Source organism: Stegodyphus dumicola, chromosome 12 (genome assembly GCF_044657685.1).
Source record: "Stegodyphus dumicola isolate Sdum_Otavi_A_Nest chromosome 12, ASM4465768v1".
Lineage (NCBI taxonomy): Eukaryota > Metazoa > Arthropoda > Arachnida > Araneae > Eresidae > Stegodyphus > Stegodyphus dumicola.
Window position 1 is genome coordinate 45,311,393 of NC_140779.1, and position 14,690 is coordinate 45,326,082.

The 14,690-nt window shown below is 32.9% G+C and overlaps 1 protein-coding gene across 8 annotated transcripts in view; it reads right to left on the reverse strand.

Annotated features, from left to right (window-relative positions):
- LOC118182299 (galactosylgalactosylxylosylprotein 3-beta-glucuronosyltransferase I-like) overlaps positions 1-14,690 on the reverse strand; it is a 68,355-nt gene that overhangs the window by 41,516 nt on the left and 12,149 nt on the right. For all 8 annotated transcript variants that reach the window (XM_035351633.2, XM_035351628.2, XM_035351635.2 and 5 more), the window contains exon 2: positions 13,293-13,380. The gene's annotated coding sequence lies outside the window, so the exon portion shown is untranslated. The remainder of the gene's footprint in view (positions 1-13,292; positions 13,381-14,690) is intronic.

The following is a 14,690-nucleotide window of genomic DNA, read 5'->3' on the forward strand; positions in this document are numbered from 1 at the left end:
ATCTATTAATTCGAAAATTTCACCTTTGTTTAGCTATATCCGAAAACCTTTAAAATTAGCGGCTATCATCATCAAATTTAGCTATCCTTTACTATACATATTTGGCTATGCATCATGAGCTTGGCGACTAACGACAAGTTGTTCTGTTAAATTTTATCTTGCTTCTATAGCACACTGAGGCAGTTAAGCCTGAATTGTATTAGTTTAGTTATTTATTATAATTATGTCTATTTTCTGCACATGCTTAAGGCTTATCAGAGTTCTGAATAAATAAATTCCTACATATACTTAAGGAATCTTTGCAAATAAGTATATGTAGGAATAAATAAATTCCTACATATACTTATTGAGGACCAGCACTAGATATCTTACCACCTGATTCAGTCTGTGTGGCTCCTAAATTCTGTGACTCGGTGTGGCCATATGAGCCCTGGCGCTGGTTCTGTATTTATGTGAATAACAATTCAGTTATTCTTAATTCAAATAGCCCTAAATGTAATTTTTGGGTCTATGAATATCATCAACAAAATCTATTTTTAGCATATGGAAGAAATTTTTCGTAAATTTTTTCTCGTCAATATTTTTAGCGCATTTAACTGTAATCATCGCCAAGCGTACTGTCAATATAAAAGGTTACCATACTCCTTTATTATTCATTTACCAACATAAAAAAATTGTTTAGGCATCACTACTTGAGTCATTACTCAAGTTGTTGTTTTGATAAACATGCGGTGATGAAAAGAAAGTATAATAAATAATGATTCGCCAGGTTGGCGCCAGATCAATGATGTACAATCAAAAGTCGTTAATTCGGACACCCATAATCCGGACCTCAAAGCTAAAATCTTTCTGCGCGTGCGCCGCATTGACGCATGCTCATAGGCGTTTTACGCGTGGGCGCAAGACATTTACGACTGCGCATATGCGTCTGCGCAAGCGCAGAATACGTTTTCGCGTGCGGGTTTAATGTATAACGGACAGTATAAGCTAAAATTATCTAATGTTGGAAAATATAACTTATTGTAAACCTTTTACTGCATCATCTCTCCTCCTTGAAATGTTTATTTAGTTTAGTTCTTATTTTAATGTAATATAGTAGTTACTTCTACTTCTTTTTCTTACTGCCACTGTTTGCGTTGAGAACGGACTGTTTCAACCTAATTGAGATGCAAAAATGAAACGTGAAGTTACGTCATCTGGAAAGCCGATTCGTGCCGATAGCTGATTGGTTGCCGTGAGATGACGTCATGCCAACTTCTGCTATAAGTATCTCGCGTCGCTCTGGCTCACTAGCGCTCTAAGTGGTGGTAGTGTATTATTCAAGAAAAATGAACTTTGCAAAATTAGGACTTTATTTTTCATCGATGAATTCTTCATTTTACTACTTATTTAACCAAGATTTTTACTTTTTATTTTTACTATTTCGTATCGTGTGTTTTAAAATCAAAGTTCGTGGTAACACCAAGTGCTTACTCTCACTCATTAGCCCTAGTGAGCTACATGACCTCATTTTCGCCTTTTACAGTTTCCTATTCATTTAATGATTATATCGCAAGTTTAGAAGATTTTCAAGTGTTTCAAAAGACATAAGACTCTTAAATTCACAAATAGATGTTGCTTTTACTATGTTCGAACTTTATTTATTGCCAAAAACTACAAAAACTTCATTTTTCGAACTCTGACTCCTCGACCAATCTAAATGCCGGACGCTGATCACGTGTTTCTGTCGCCACCATTTACGTATGCTATGCCATGATATGCAATTTAGCAAAACTTATTTTATGAGTTCTCTCATTTATTGATCTCGCCTTCGGGCGCGGTGTATTTTAAATACACCTCTTAAATTTTTAACTTTATGGCCTATGGTAAAATGATAATATACTGGTAAGAGCTCCTAGTAGCTAAAGCCAGCAGTAAAGATATGATCCAAGATCCAAGCTCACTAGCGTCTGCATCCCAAAACGGCAGCCTATGAGAGAGGCGATTCTATTATTTTCATCGGGGAGTAGGGAAGTTAGAATGGTTTTCTGAGGAACGCCAACGGCAGTGCACGATGTTTGCTTACATTAGGAAGTTTAGAAAATTGCAAAGGTTGATTGCCTTAGTTTCTGCGGTTACTTTCAGGGAAATATTAGGCAGTTTTTTCGGTTTGCTGATAGAGGGCAAATAGATAATTTACCTTTATAAATCCGCGTTTATCTATTTAAACTTCAGAAGATTTAAGACGAAGTGAATATATTCAACACAACAGAACGCAAGCTTAAGACTTGTAAATCTTTTAAAAAACAATACATCGATAATTAAAAATATTATTTATAGTTCATTATTAAAAACTTTTTATAAATGCATAGTTATCATATAATTAACAATTCATCCATGCATTATCTCATTATTTATTATAATTAGAAGAGAAGATATTTTTTACAGTAATGTTTAAAAATTTGCTGTTGTCTTTTAAAAGATTTACAAGTCTTAAGATTATGTTCTGTTGTGTTGAATATATTCGCTTCATCTTAAATCTTCTGAAGTTTAAATAGATAAACGCGGATTATAAAGGTAAATTGTTTATTTGCCCTCTATCAGCAAACCGAAAAAACTGCCCAATATTTCCTTGTAAGTAACCGTTGAAACTAAGGCAATCCACCTTAGCAATTTTTGAACTTTCAAATGTAAGCAAAAACATATAGTCCACTGCCGTTGCATTCCTCAGAAAACCATTCTAACTCCCCTCCCTACTCCCCGATGAAAATAATAGAATCTCCTCTCTCATAGGCTGCCGTTTTGTGATGTAGACGCTAGTCTCTGGCTCAGCCCTTCTAGTTCCTGCTTTCCTGGCACTTGGGTGTGCGGTTTCCAGCCCCTTCAGAAGGATGCGTGCAGTCCGGTGAATAAGTTCCTTGATTCCTGTATACAAGATGATTGTTCCAGAATGAGTTCCTTGAGATGATTGTTCCGGAATAAGTTCTTTGGTTCCTGTATACAAGATGATTGTTCCAGAATGAGTTCCTTGGTTCCTGTCCACAAGATGATTGTTCCGGAATAAGTTCCTTGGTTCATATCCACAAGATTGATTGTTCCAGAATAAGTTCCTTGGTTCCAGAGGCTACCATGTGAGTGACTGCCGTGGGCGGCATCCATGTTCTTCAATGAAGGTGGCATTTAAAATACGTTAGCGGCGATTCCTTGTGTTCAACTAATGCAAACGGAGTTAGGCCAGTTTTAAGTGCTTTCAAGAACTTGATTTAAATTTCAGGTGTTTTCTTGACCAGTGATCATGGACTTATTGAATGTGTAGCTAATTTCACGTGAGGCCGCATAATTACTGTTTAGGACATTTTGTTTGTACTGAATGCCAGTGTTTTTGGAGACCAGGTAAAAATATTATTTGATGAATGATGGTTATATTATATTTTTTCCTAAGACTCTGATATTGTTTAAATTTATTTTCTGTGTTTTTATTCTGTTAATAAATTGGTTACATTTGAAACCTTTTTATTGTCTTCAATGTCTGCACAACATATTATCTCAGGGAGCTTCTATTGCTACTATTGCTCAATGTTTAATTTTATAAACTTTAAACTTTGCTTTAGCATCATCTAATTATCTGTTTCAGTTAATGTTGATGATTGCGTTGTTCCTTAATCTTCGAATTGGATCCGGCTTATTATTTTTTGCAGACTGTAAGAGCAATTTTATAAAAGTAAGTTTGAACTTTCGATTATGTCAAATAGAATTTTCGATGCTGGAGCTCCCAAAGAATCTAGAAAACGAAAGTATGTTTCGATGTCCATCAAACAAAAAACGAATTGCTACAAAAAATGGATAAAGGTATATCCTTTGTTTATCTAACCGTTCCCAAATCTGTTTATCAATTTCACGCTGCTCTGTGCGGGGGGGGGACGTTGCGGCGCGCAATGAACTGGAAGTTGATCTGTCAGCACTGTCGTTATCTTCAGGGCAGATGTTTTTATTTTATTTGGCTTATAATTCCTTACTAAATGTAGCATTTAATCTTGATGTACTCCGTCTTTGATATGATTTAAATCAAATTCCTCGTCATTATAAATATCACGAATACAAATCAAATAGTTTTCTGGTTGCAATTTTCTAATTTCGGCTATGCGTAAGGTACGCATGTGCGCGTTGAAAGAAATGTTTAATAAAGTAAACAAATAAATATTAAGCTTCTTTTTTGTAAATTTCGATACCCTTTAGATCATAATTGCTCATTATTTTATAAATTACGGTTTCATATTTTTAACTTTATAATTTCTGCTTGCCATCGTACCAGATTTAAACTGGTGATCTATAATATAATCCGGAATCGCCGAAGTCCCAACGAGTCCGGATTAAAGACTTTTGACTGTATCTATGTGGAATGTTTTGGTTTGAGATGTGTGCCAAGCAGATACGCAGCAACAAAGCCAAATTACTGATCATACAAATTTATGCTAAAATGATTGTTTCTTTAATAACAAGGTATTTTATTTAGCGTCGAAGTGAAATTAAGAATCGGGACTCTCCAGATGTTTTATTATGCATGGAAGGAGGGAATCAAATGCGCATGCAAGAAACAAAAAAAAAAAACGTTGTTGGTGGTTTTGAGGTTCGGATTTTAGATCATTCTGGATAATGGACGTCTGGATTTTGGACTTTGTACAGTATGTACATTTAGCCTCGTTTGCATGCCTGCTGTAACTTTCTTTGGTAACATGTATTTGTTTATATATATATATGCACAAAGTTTTTCCAATTCAAAAACATAATGATTCCAAGTATTTCCATGCAATATGCTGTTGAAAATTAATCAGTATAGATAAAAAGTAAGAAATTTAGAAAAAATTTAGCACACAGATTCGAAAGAAGTGAAATTCAATACCAATAAATTTCAAAATACCCTATAAATTTATAACCCCCTTTCTTTAATTCTTATTTTGCATATTTATAAGGTATTTTGAAACTTGTTGGTATTGAATTTTGCTTCTTTTGGGTCTTTATGTAAAATTGGTTCTAAATTTCTTACTTGTTGCCTTTGCTATATTATGGTAGCTTTGATCTCTGCAGTCTTTAGTATTTATATCAAGCAAATTTAGGTGGTTCAGTATCATGGATTCTAATATTCCATCAGAATGTGAAACATACTGATAAAAAGCCAAATAATTAATGGTACCAGTCTAGTCCATCAGTCTGCTCTTAATTGGTACAGCATGCAGTCCACCAGTAAAAAGTGGTACATGAATATATAGCTTTTTCTATAAAATCTATTAAAAAATTCTGTCCGATTTTCCAGGGGCAAAGGAACGTTAGTTTGTGCTCTCCACCTCTATCCCCTAAACTTCCACTGCATGTCACTACTACAGTAATGACAGGGTTCTGCATGCCTGGGTTCTTCTACGAGAACATGTTCTCATTGAAAATCAATACAGTCAAAAGTCGTTAATTCGGACACCCATAATCCGGACCTCAAAGCTACAAAACTTTCTGCGCATGCGTCACGTTGACGCATGCGCATAGGCGTTTACACGTGCGCGTAAGACCTTTACGGCTGCAAATATGCGTGTGCGCATGTGCATAATACGTATACGCATGCGCGTTCAATGTATAACGGATGGTATAAGCAAAGCTAAAATTATTTAATTCAGTTAATGTTGCAGATTGCGTTGTTCCTTAAACTTCGAATTGGATCCGGCTTATTATTTTTTGCAGACTGTTAGAGCAATTTTATAAAAGTAAGCTTGAACTTTTGATTATGTCAAATAGAATTTCCGATATATATTTACTAATATGTAAAGGATCTACAAAGCGAAAGTATGTTACGAAGTCCATTAAACAGAAAGTGGAATTGCTGCAAAAAATGGATAAAGGCATATCCTTTGATTATCTAATCATTCCGAAATATGTTTATCAATTTCACGCTGCTCTGCGGTGGGAGGGAAACGACGCGGCGCGCAATGAATTGGAAGTTGATCTGTCAGCACTATCCTTATCTTCAGGGCAGATGTTTTTATTTTATTTCGCTTATAATTCCTTACTAAATGTAGTATTTCATCTCGATGTACTCCGTTTTTGATATGATTTAAATCAAGCTCCTCGTCATTATGATTCGCTTCCGATAGTGAAGAAAGTGACGCAGAGGTTATTGAAAACGAAAAAATTTCGGTTGACAAATTAGTCAGTATTCTCGACACAGCAATTATAGGACTTGAACAGCGGAACTAAGTAACTAAACAAGAAATTATGTCTGTTTAATAGAATTAAAGAGAAAGTATTATCACATGAAATGAAACAACTTACATTGAAAGAAATGTTTAATAAAGTAAAAAAATAAATATTAAGATTTTTCTTTTTGTAAATTTTGATACCCTTTAGATCATAATTGTTCATTATTTCATAAATTATGGTTTCATATTTTTAATTTTATAATTCCTGCATGCCATCTTACCAGATTTAAACTGATGATCTATAATTCGGAAAAATCGGTAACCCGGAATCGCCGAAGTCCCGACGAGTCCGGATTAACGACTTTTGACTGTAGCAGTTTTTTCACTTAAGTTTACTGTGTTGCAAAACCCTTTTAATAGCATCACAGAGATTTAGGATTCATAAATTACCTGAACTGCTGCAAAAAAAAAATGAGAAAAGTAAGCACTGCTCCATGTTTTATTCCTTCAGTGAATACTTTGAGATATCATGTTATATCCATGTATAAGGTGAATATTTTTGGAATTTTTTCTACAGCTAAATTACGGGAGTTATTTTATAAACAGATCCAATATTTTCGCAAAAAACATATGTATTTTTCCATCAGCTGGAAGCAAGTACTCATTGCCAAAAATCCACCGTTTTTATTTCTTTAATTTATATTTCTGTAATTTAGTATTTCTGTAATAGTGCTTTAATTCAGTGCTCCGCAACCGGTGTGCCGCGGCACACTGGTATGCCATGAGTAGGATATAGGTGTGCCGCAATCAAATACATGTATCTGACATTTTGCAATTTTTTATCATGTATTTAATACACAATGACAATTTTTTTCCTTAATAATGTCTATTTTAAATGTTTTTATATATTTCACTGTTGTGTCGTTGTGTGTGTGATTGTAAGTGTGTCAGCATTTGAATTTTTTCGGCACTTCCTTGATAACTCGGAACTCTTTGGTGTGCCACGAAATTCCAGAAAGATTTTTTGTGTGTCGCAGGTGAGAAAAGGTTGCGGAGCACTGCTTTAATTTATATTGTGATTAAAATAAATATCTCATTTCTTTTATAAAGTTTATGAAAATTTTATAAAAGAAATGAGATATTCATTTTATAAAAATGAGTTATTTTCAAAATTGCTTATAATGATGGTTTAATGCATCATTGTCAAAATAAAAAATCTGATATCTGCGAAATTTCCTTTCTGCTTTCTCAATGCTTGAACTTGTTCCTTATTTATAGAGAAATGCCAAGCAGCCATATAGCTGTTATAATTTTCATTAAACACAATCACCTGTAGTATAAAATCTGCCATAAAAAAATTGTTCTGCCAGCTCACCTTTCGGACAAAAGATAAAACGACACAGGAAGTAAGACTAGCACAGATACCACAGATCATACACAAGACAATAAAAGAATGGAAAAAATATGATAACTTCAGAGAAGGTTACCAGAGTTTAAACTATCATCTTTTATTGAACAAAATCTACACATTTTACCTCTTCTAGCAACATTTTTGCATTTAAGGCGACATACTTGAAAATTATAGAATTTGTTTTCAATTCAACATAATACCAGTTTTTAATTTTGGACATCTTTTTGAAGAAAAAATACACTCAACTTATACACGGATTGGTTTATATTTGGAAATACAGTCAAGTCTTTAATCCGGACTCGTCGGGACTTTGGTGATTCCAGATTATCGGTTTTTCCGGATTATAGATAATCAGTTTAAATCTGGTAAGGTGGCATGCAGAAATTATAAAATAAAAAATATGAAACCATAATTTATGAAATAAAGAATTATGATCTAAAGGGTATCAAAATTTACAAAAAAAAGCTTAATATTTATTTGTTTAATTAATTAAACATTTCTTTCAACAAAAGCATACATTACGCATAGTCAAAATTAGAAAATTGCAACCAGAAAACTATTTGATGTGTATTCGTGATATTTATAATGATGAGGAATTTGATTTAAATCATATCAAAGACGGAGTACATCGAGATGAAATACTACATTTAGTAAGGAATTATAAGCCGAATAAAATAAAAACATCTGCCCTGAAGATTACGATAGTGCCGATAGATCAACTTCCAGTTCACTGCGAGCCGCGACGCCCCCCCTTCCCCCCACAACCACAGAGCAGCGTGAAATTGATAAACAGATTTTGGAATGGTTAGAGAAGCAGAGGATATGCCTTTATCCATTTTTTGCAGCAATTCCACTTTTTGTTTGATGGACATCAAAACATACTTTCGCTTTGTAGATCCTTTGGCAGCTTCAGAATCGGAAATTTTTTTTGACATAATCGAAAAGTCAAGCTTACTTTTATAAAATTGCTCTAACAGTCTGCAAAAAATAATAAGCCGGATTCAATTAGAAGATTAAGGAACAACGCAATCTGCAACATTATCTGAAATAGATAATTAGATAATTTTAGCTTAGCTTAGTCCGTCATACATTAAACGCGCATGCGTAAACATATTATGCGCTTGCGTAGACGCATATGCGCATGTGTAAAGGTATTAAGCGCATGCGTTAACGCATTATGCGAATTATTCCACTTATTGACCATAATTTATACATAGCACAACATACTCATTTGATCAGCGTGCATTATATCAGATAATATATATATATATTGTGTAATCAATAATTATGGCATAATACTTTGATTTCGTAACTTCCATTTTAAACGTACTCATAATTTTTCATTAATAATTCCAATTAATCATGAAAAGCAAGTGAATATTTCCTTAATAATTTTATAATTACATTGCTCTTTGAAACACTTTTTTCCAATAAATTTTATTCTGTATAAAAAGTTTTTATATTTGCATTAAGAAAAGCATACATTAAACTTTTTGTTACAAATGTTGGAGTTTTTGTGTTCAATCAAAGATTTATTTTGTTAAATTTTTACTTCAATATTCTTCTAATATCCGCACCTTCAATAAAAAAGATGTTTTTATTTTTAAAAAAATGACCTATATAATTAAAAATTAATTTATTGTTATTACAGTACAACAACAATTTTCTTATAATTTATTTACTATTTGCTTTTATACAATTAGGCCCACCAGCGGCCAAGCGGTAAAGTCGCTGAACACTGGTAGTTTGGTCCGAAGTTCGAATCCCGCGAACGGGCTGGCTGCATGGGCGTTTTCGTGATTTTCCCCATGTGTAACGTGTATACGAGCCAGTTTCCCTTAGAAAGTCCTCCATGAAAGGCATCCCTCCCCTTAGGCAGATAGCCCTCGTGTGCTTTGCCATAATTAAATACACCAACAACTTTTATACAATTAAACACATCTTTGCTTAAATCATGTAATTTTCTTTTTAATTCCTGTGCATTTATTAAAGATACACTTGATAGCAGACCCTTCTTTCTGCATGCCTTTGTAGTGTAGCGGCAACACACTTGGCACGTATTCAAGAGGTCCAGGTTTGAGTCCTGGCAAGGGCACTGCTCATTTTTCATGTCTCCTGCTTCAAAATAACCCAATGACTCTATAGTGGTGCCCGAACTAAAAGGTGGTGGATGATGATTCTTCACCAACAGGATTTGGTGATTGGATCCCCTAATCCCCAGTGCCTTTAAAAGGGGGGTATATAAGGTATTTTCTCCTTCCTTTCTGCTGTAAAAGTAGCACACTCGGCGTGTATTCGAGAGATCCAGGTTAGAGTCCCAACGAGGGCATTGCTCATTTCTCAAGTTTCCTACTTCAAAGTGGCAAACGAACTAAAAAGGTGGTGGATGATGATTCTTCTTTACTAGGATTTGGCGAGTGGGTCCCTTAATCCCCAGTTGCCATTTAAAAGGGAGAGTACATAAGGTATTTTCTCCCTCCTTTCTGCATGCCTTCATGGTGTAAGGGTAGCACACTCAGTGTATATTTGAGAGGTCCAGGTTAGAATCCTAATGAGGACACTGCTTATTTTACATGTCTCCTGCTTCAACAGAACCTAATGTCTCTACAGCAAGATGATTTTAATTTATCAAATCTTGCACATTAGAAGTAAAATATATTGACCACACAGACCTATCACACTTTAGCTTTCATTTCTGTCGTATATTATTCTAGATTTCCTTCAACTTCTTTTTCTTCTTTGATAATTGTTGTTCTCATTTTTTTTTTCCATAATGCTTAAACAATTCTTTTCATTGTTCATTTTGATTTTAGTCGTCTTCTTTTTCTTGCATTATACACAGTTCTAGATCTCTAATTTTTTCATTCTTTTCAGATAATGATGCTGATTTACCTAAACCTTTTTTTTTTTTTTTTTTTTAGTGAAACACTTCAGCATTGCACCTTATTGTTTTAACTTTTCCCCCCACCCCCACCTTTTTCTTTTTCTTTTTTTATCCAATGTTGTAAAATTCTCATTATAAAATTATAGAATAAACTTTAAAAAATTTCTCTTACTTGTTACAATAGCAAGTGTTGTAACACAATCCTTTAGTAGTTACAAATGTATGAACAGTGAACATAATATAGACGTGGAGTAATCTCCTATATATAACTCATATGCGCTGTTGCTAAAGTAAAGCACATAAAAATTTACAGACTTAATATTACCTACTACTAAAGGATTAATTGCATAAATTAACAATTAAAATTTAGAGAACCACAAATTTTCACAGCAAGCATAATTTTACTAATCTTTGGCTCTAAAATACAATTATTCTTTTAACTTCAATAACAGTAGAATTTATATGGTTAGTCTATATTTTAGGGTGTCCCTTGGATTATTGCAAAGTTTTGTTTCATTTATAGCCAAATTGTTGTTTGATTTATGATAACCTGAGTGGTTGAATGTTATGGAAACCCTATTATGATGTGATTGGTTGTGTTATTGCAGTGAATTTAACTGATGGGAAAATATTTGTAAGGGCTTATTTCTGTGTTTGATGTCGGTTAAGAAGTATGTTGCTTTACATTGTAAAATGGCTGCCAGTGTTAAACTGGGTGTTTGGTGGTATAGAACAAGAGAGCATAAGGTGATTTTTTTTTTTTTTTTTAAGCGGTTGAGGGCAGAAGAAGAGAAACTTTATTGGATGTAATTCAATGTAATGTTTTACCTGGAACAATGATCATACCCGACTGCTGGAAGTCGTACGATTGTCTTTTTGATAATGGCTTAATTCACTTCTCAGTAAATCGCACAGTGACATTTAAGAATCCGGAAACTGGAGTTCATATCAACAAAGTATATGGAGTGTAATAAAAAGAGATTTTCAGAAGAAATGCCACTGACAGTCCGGCACTATGGAGGATATTTTTTCCTCTTACTTTGTGAATTTATGTGATGAGGGCAGTATGCATATTCTAGTTCAGATAATTCTAGAAAGATTTATATGCTGTTAAGGAACTTTATGTGGCACAGACTGAAGACACAAAAATTTCTAAATAAGGTAAGTCAATATTGCCTTTTGTAGTGCATATATGAAATAATATGTATTCCCTTTTTCACATTATTTCATTGTTTGATTTAAAATGCAGTTCATCGAGATTACTTTTTGTTTGGCTCTAGTGAAGAATTGGGCGCCCCTTCGATTTTTAAGTGAAAATAGATTGATGTGTGCATGGACAAAGTCAAGACAGAGTGCAATGCCGAGTTTGAACAATTCTCCTATTTTTTTTTTTAAATTGAAAATAGATCGATGTGTATATGGACACCAAGTTTTTGCAATTATACTTGTTATTTGATTTTGTAGTGGCCATCTTGAAGCTGTGCCTTGCTGCCGCCGATCTTGGCATCAAAAGAACAAGGGGCACACAACGGTAAACTTTTACCTTTTGTTTGAATTATGTTTGGGACGCCTTTTTACAAGGAGGGCGTTGGATGTAAATAGGAATGGCACCAAAAAATCACCAATTTTCACCAAGGTGCACCTTGACTTGCTTTGCTTATCAATATAAGAAATAAAAGGATAATAGAATTTAACTTTTAACATAATTTAAATACTTATATACAGTCAAAAGTCGTTAATTCGGACACCCATAATTCGGAATGATCTATAATCCGGACCTCAAAGCTAAAAACTTTCTGCGCATGCGCCGCGTTGACACAAGCGCATAGGCATTTACGCATGCACGTAAGACCTTTTACGACTGCGCATATGAGTGTGCGCGAGCGCAGAATAGATTTTCGAGTGCGCATTTTATGTATAACGGACGGTATAAGCTAAAATTATCTAATTATGGATTTCAGTTAATGTTGATGATTGCGTTGTTCCTTAATTTTCGAATTGGATCCGGCTTATTATTTTTTGCAGAATGTAAGAGCAACATTATAAAAGTAAACTTGAACTTTCGATTATGTCAAATAGAATTTCCGATTCTGGAGCTCCCAAAGGATCGTACAAAACGAAAGTATGTTTCGATGTTCATCAAACAAAAAGTGGAATTGCTGCAAAAAATGGATAAAGACATGAAGAATGTGACAGAGAGGTTAGTGAAAACGAAAACATTTCGATTGACAAGTTAGTCGGTATTCTCGGCACAGCAATTAACGGGACTTGAACAGCGGAACTTTGTAACTGAACAAGAAATTATGTCTGTTTATAGAATTAAAGAGAAAGTATTATCACATAAAATGAAGCAACTTACATTGAAAGAAATGTTTAATAAAGTAAACAAATAAATATTAAGCTTTTTTTTTTTTTTTGTAAATTTTAATACCCTTTAGATCATAATTGTTCTTTATTTCATAAATTACGGTTTCATATTTTTAATTTTAGAATTTCTGCATGCCATCTTACGAGATTTAAACTGATGATCTATAATCCGGAAAAATCAATAATCCGGAATCACCGAAGTCTTGACGAGTCCGGATTAACGACTTTTGACTGTATAAAAATTCCTAGCATTTTTTTAGCACACTTCTTATATTTATCACATTATATATCATATTTATTATTGAAATTTTGCTTTTTGTCAAAAAAATAATATGCTTTAGCCAGACTGGAAATATCATTTTATGTACATTTGAAATAAAATTATACATAATGCAATAAACATAAATGTTCATATTTATACTTTTACAGCATAAGCAAGTAAGGTAAAAAGCTAAATTTTTAGATTTACCTGAAATCAATCCTCATTGTTCCAGTTAACTTTAATATCTTCAAAGCATAAATTATAATTCATTTTCAATTAGAAAGAAGGAAAGGGCCTAAAAATAAAATATACAAATGTGTTATTTGCAGAATTATAAGATATAAATGCAATACATTATATTCAAATACAATTATATACATTACATACTTGTAGTTAAATTTCCTGAAATTTAACTACAAGTATATATGTATACATGTACATAAAAGAGAATATATAAATGATTAGATTACTTTCTAGGAAATGTGAAGCAAAATTTAGATACTAAAGGTGGACTGTTGTGGAAGTAAAAATTAGAATCTATAATTTACAAATGCTAAATTAATAAAGAGAAATTTAAACAATTAAAATTGCTGTTGATTCCACAGAAAGATCCCATATTTTCAAGGGGAACTGGAATGCCTGTATACAGTAACCAACAATTCAAAAGGATTATGTTTAATCTTTTTCATATTTCTGAATGGAAACCATATTCCAATTCTAAATTTGCTAATCAATTTCATAAAATACCTGAATTTAAACCTTAAGTTATTTCAGGAATGTGGAAAAAATTCCCCTACATGATTACAGTGTTTATAAATATTTTATTAATTTAACATTTTTAAATAACAAATTCTAATTTTTGATTTCCACAATAGCACACTTTTACTATCTAAATTTTCTTTCACATTTTCAGGAGATAATTTAATCATTTATCTATTATCTTTTAAATTAAATTTTTAATCTAAATCTAGCTATAGTGCAGGATTTTATTGTTTATACCTTTTTAAAATAAATTTTGAAATACCTTAATTTAAGTTTTTTCTCCATTAATTATATATATATATATATATATAAACACACATAAATATAGAGGCTACTTACACATTTTTAGAAAGATTTTGATAAAAATTTTAAATAAAGTAAATGTTTTAAATAAAGTAAAATTCTAGCAACAGCTTTTATTATTTGAAATGAGACATTGTCTACTACATATAAATTTATTCCTCTTTCAAAATGTCACATGCAAACAAGCTGTGGATTCAAGGATATGTTTTTGCATTTTCCAAAGAGAAATATTCCTATTCCATACTTATAAACAGTGGCGTAGCTAGGATGGAGCAAGGGTGGTGCAGCATCTAGGGGTGCCAAATTGATGTTACAGAATTTTAGATTGAAAATGTTTTCATTCTTGAAACATAGAAAAGAGTACAAGATCTTTAGTTGTCCCCTTCCCTGGGTGCAGAAAACTGTAGCTATGCCTCTGCTTCAAAAATGCAAAATGCATGGTATTAAAATTTCTAAATGCAAAATAAGCAACATTATTAAAGGGGGAAATGATAATCATTACTTATACATGGAAAGAAGGTGTCAAACAAATAACCGAAA